A 5,648-nucleotide genomic window follows, 5' to 3' on the forward strand; every position below is an offset into this window, starting at 1 on the left:
CTACCTTATAATAATCAAAACACTAAATGTATGGAACAATGAAAGAATATTAAAAACTTCAAAGGAAAAGGGACAAGTAACATACAAAGGCAGACCTTTCAGAATTACATCTGACTTCTCTAAATAGTCTTTAAAAGCCAGAAATGCTTGGGCATGTCTTTCAGACCTGAAGAGGCCAGAGAAGTCAGCCCATAATAGTATACCTAACAAAGCATTCAATCATCACAAATGGAGAATACAATATATTCTATGACAGGAAGGGGTGGGTGGGAGGACAGGGGGAGAGAAGGGAGCTTACGGGACTTTCGGGGAGTGGGGGGCTAGAAAAGGGGAAATCATTTGAAATGTAAATAAAAAATATATCGAATAAAAAAATAAAGAAAAAAAATTTAAACAAAGACTTCCCACTAATCCACTCCTAAGAAGATACTTGAATAAAAACACTGAATCGTGGGGATACATTCGAGCATTCCCAAGAAAAACACAATTTCACACCAGTAAAATAAAAAAAGAAGCACACACACACACACACACACACACACACACACACCACCTCTGATAACATCAAAGTAACAGGAATTAACAAATGGACCTAACATATCTATAGAACTGTGCATTCAAACACAAAAGAGTACAACTTCTTCTTAGCAAGTAAAAGAAACTTCTCCAAAATTGACCATATAATCAGTCGCAAAGCAAGCCTCCACAGATACAAAGAGATTGAAATAACTTCTTCTATCTTATCAGATCACTTTAGATTAAAGCTAGCCATCAACAATGGAAATGACAGAAAGACTGCAAATTCATGGATACCGAAAACTCTCCACCCAATGATCACTGGTTCAGGGAAGAAATAAAGAAATAAAAGACATCGAGCATTCAATGACAATGAAGGCACAATATACACAAACTTATGGGACACAAGTAACGCAGTGGTATGGTAAAAGCTCATAGTACTGTGTACTTTCATAAAGAAATTGGAGAGATCCTATACTAGCAACTTAACAGCATGCCTGAAAGCTCTAGAACAAAAAGAAGCAAACACAGGCATAGAGGAGTAGATGGCAGGAAATATTCAAACTCATGGCTGAACTCAATCAATTAGAAACAGACTGATGCAAAGAATCAACAAAACCAAGATCTGGTTCTTTATGAAAATCAATAAAATAGACAAATCATTAGCCAAACTAAGTAAAAGGAAGAGGGACCATATTCACATTAACAAAAACAGAAATGAATGATGGATGTAGCAACAGATAGTGAGGAAATCCAAAGAATCCTTAGGTCTTTCTTCAAAATCCTGTACTCCACTAAATTGGAAAATCTAAATAAAATGGAGGATTCTCTTGATAGACTCCAGTTACCAAAGTTAAATCAAGATCAAGGAAACAATATAAATAGTCTGTAACCCCCACAGAAATAGAAGCAGTCATCAAAATTCTCTCATCCACAAAAGGCCCAGGGCCAGATGGTTTTAGTGCAGAATCTACCAGCTTTCAAAAACTTGTTAACACCAATAACCTTCAAACTATTCCACAAAACAGAAACCCAAGAAACATTGCCAAACTCATTCTATGAGGTCACAATAATCCTGATACCTAAGTCACGCAGACTCAACAATGAAAGAAAATTTCAGACGAATTTCTTTCATGAACATTGATGCAAATATACTCAATCAAATACTTGAAAACCATATTCAAGAACACATCAAAAAAAGATCAACCACCTTTATCAAGTAGGCCTCTTAGGAAGGATGCAGGGATGATTCAACATACAAAAATCCAAATGTAATTCACTGTGTGTGTGTGTGTGTGTGTGCGCGCGCGTGCGCTTGTGTTTGTTTGTGTGTGTGTGTATGTGTGTGTGTATGCAAACTGAAAAAATCACATGATCATTTTATTAAATGCCAAAAAAAGCCTCAGAAAATATCCAACACCAATTCATTTTTGGAGGGATTGGTCAAGGATACAAGGCACATACCTAAACAAAATAAAGGCAATATACAACAAGCGTATGGAAAACATCAAATATAACCTTAGAATCTTAAAGCAATTGCACTGTAATCAGAGACAGGACAAGGCTGTCCACTCTCTCCATATCTATTCAAAATAGTAATTGAAGTTCTAACTATAACAATAAGACAACTAATGAAGATCAAAAGGATACAAATTGCAAAATTATCATTATTTGCAGATGATATGATAGTATACATATGTGACTCCAAAATTCTACCAGAGAACTCCTACACTTGATAAACACCTTTAGCAATGTGGTTGAGTATGAAATTGACTAAAAATATTTAGTTGCCTCTCTTTATACAGTTAATAATGGGGCTGATGAAGGAATCAGGGAAACAACACCCCTCATCGTAGCCACAAAAATATGAAATATCTTGGTGTAACACTAATCAAGGAGGTGAAAAACCTGTGTCAGTAGTGTCATGTCTCTGGAGAAAGAGATTGAAGAAGATATCAAAAGATTGAACTATCTCTCACACTCATGGATAGAGAGGATGAAAATGGCAAAAAAATGGCCACTTTACCAAAAGCAATCTACAGAATTAATGCCCATCAAAATTCAAACACAGTTCTTTAGAAACCTTGAAAGATCAATTGCCAGCTTAATAAGGAAAAACAAAAAACTAAATGAAACAAAACAAGCAAATAAAAAAAAACTTTTTTTTTCCCAGTTCCTGATTTATCAAAAAATACTCTTTGATTTGGGGACTATTGTTTTAATAGTCTGATACGTTGTTTCTTTAGAATGTCTTCATTTTTCCAGAAAACTTCTAGTAATGTCTTATAACCATTATGTTTCTCTTCCCTTACCTTCACTATTGGATGAAGAAGAACATCATCTGGATTGCTGAAATATTACTTGCCAAAATGTTTTTTTTCCGAATCCAGAGAGTCTGATGTCCTCTGAAATATCTGTGCCTAGTCACCCCTCACAAGGGGACTAAGCCAATGTCTTGTTCCTGTCAGAATTTAAAGGAGCCATGACCCTTGGTGACAAATTTCTTGGTGAGTGTGTAACTATTCCTCTCTGCTCCTCTTTCCTGCATTAACAAATTCCTAAATGCTTGTCTCTCTTCCCAAGTATATGGGGAATGAATAGCTGGCAATGCATCTACTCCTGTATGTTCTTTGAAACAGACAAATTTCTTCCTACTCACACTCCTTCATGACATTTTTTTGAGTTTTTTTCTTTTTTTTTCTTTGATATATTTTTTATTTACATTTCAAATGATTTCCCCTTTCCTGGTTCCCCACTCTCTGAAAGTCCCATAAGCCCTCTTCCCCTGTTCCCCCATCCATCCCTTCCCACTTCCCTGTTCTGGTTTTGCCCTACACTGCTGCACTGAGCCTTTCCAGAACCAGGGGCCACTCCTTCGTTCTTCTTGGAGATCATTTGATATATGGATTATGACTTGGGTATTCCAAGTTTCTAGGCTAATATCCGCTTATCAGTAAGTGCATACCATGATTAATTTTTTGAGACTGGGTTACCTCACATAGTATGATGTTTTCAGAAGAATGGATACAAAAAAAATGTGGTATATATACACAATGAAGTACTATTCAGCCATTAGAAACAATGAATTCATGAAATTCTTAGACAAATGGATGGACCTTCATGAAATTTTTTTTTGTTTTTGTTGTAGACACACTGATTATTTGAAGCCATTAACAAGTAAGGAGTGAATCATTATTGCCCTTTCGGTGGCAGAGTTCTTTTTGTTTCTACCTATGTGCAGGTCAATCAGTTGAGGGATCTGTGGGATGCTACTGTGATTTTTATCCATCTTGGGAATTTCTTTTCTCACATGCATAGTGTTTTGATTGCCCACAAATATTGTAGAGGTCAGAGGAAATGGTGTTTCATTGCTGATGTCCTGACCAATAACAACAGGGGAAAGTCACATTGTTGTTCAGTATGGAAAAACTTCATTTTTACCATTTGGGTTTCAAAAGTCATTTGAATCTTGTTTGTGTAATTTTGGATATCCCTGTGAGTTAAGCAACCTTAGTCTTCTGTAGTTTCAGACTATTCTTAACATTTTTAAAATCACTTTTAGATACATTTGATATTGAAGCAAATCTTAGGACCTAAGATTGCTGTTTGTTTCCTTGAAAATGTTCAATTATTTATTCAGCTTCTCTCTTTTTTAATGGTATATGATCTTGTTTTAAAAATTAATTTATTTACTTTATATTCCTACCACAGTCTCCCCTCTCTCATTTTTGATGTCTAGTTTCTTTATTTCAATATTCTATGAAGAGGAAAATGACAAGGAAATGTTATTGCTAGTATAATATTGTCCAGGATACTAGGAAAAGTGGTGGTGGGCTGAATTTTCTGACATTAATGCCAACAAAACAAAACAAACCCAATTTCTTTAATCTTAACTCTTTCTTTCAGATATTGTTTTACTTTCTTTTCTTTTTTGCCTCACATAATTTTTTTTTTCGAGACAGGGTTTCTCTATGTAGCCCTGGCTGTCCTGGAACTCACTCTGTAGACTAGGCTAGCCTCAAACTCAGAAATCCACCTGCCTCTGCCTCCCAAGTTCTGGGATTAAAGGCATGCACCCCTACCGCCAGCTATTAAAATTTTAACCCCATAATTGGTTCCAGAGAGATGTGGTCATTATTTTGATAAACCTGCATCTTTAGCAAGAACAGGGAAATATTAGAAAAGATAGCAATAGAAATCCCAGACTGTTCAGCTAATGCACAAATCATATTGGAGCTCAAAAGTCCATTTTGTCAATAGGAATAAAGACAATGAAGGCTGAACTTATAAAGTCTAACTAGATTCCATCTGTAGTCAGAATAAAAGTCATACTTGCTTTATTCTGGAAAAGAACATGTCTATGTGGTATATATCCTGATACTTTTCATCTCAATAAATACAAAATAAATAATCTAATATACAGACTGGAAAGGGAATCTAGCATTGAGTCCATAGCATGAGTATTATACCTTTTTTTTTTTTTTTTTTTTTTTTTTTTTTTTTTTTTTGCTAAATTGAAAAATTGAAGTTAAGACAGACTTACAGCAAAATATATTGGGCATTTACAGTTCATATTCTGGCAAATGTTAGATTTAACAAACAATGCCACATGATTTTTATATGATAAGAAGAAATATGTCTGTAGTATGTCTTGGGAATTGACCATATGTTACCCAGCAAAAGTTCAAGAACAGGAATTGGTAAACTTATTTGAATACCCCTTGAGTAAAGAATGCTTCTAGGCATATGGCTCAGTCTCAGACTAGCAGGAAATTGTATGCATCAGTGGGAAGTTGTAGTAAATATTTAATTTCATTTGAGGTTTTCTACTGTGTGTTTGATCATTCACTTGGCAGATAAAAGACTCACAACTTTAATAATAGGCCTTAATCAGTACTACAGCTGGGCAGATATCTAACCCTAAGCTATTATGTCTACTTCCTTGCCAATAACCCCTAGTTATAACTTGCTGTATTCCATCTGGACTGCTCTTAACTTCAGTTGGCCAACCCTCGTGGCCATGTTTTCATGATTTACTACCACCACGGCATCCATCTTCTCTTATTCCCACATACTACCACTCGTGATCTCTCCTCTGAGCCCAACTCCAGGAACACAAGCAACCTTAACTT

This window comes from Apodemus sylvaticus, chromosome 2 (assembly GCF_947179515.1).
Source record: "Apodemus sylvaticus chromosome 2, mApoSyl1.1, whole genome shotgun sequence".
Classification (NCBI taxonomy): domain Eukaryota; kingdom Metazoa; phylum Chordata; class Mammalia; order Rodentia; family Muridae; genus Apodemus; species Apodemus sylvaticus.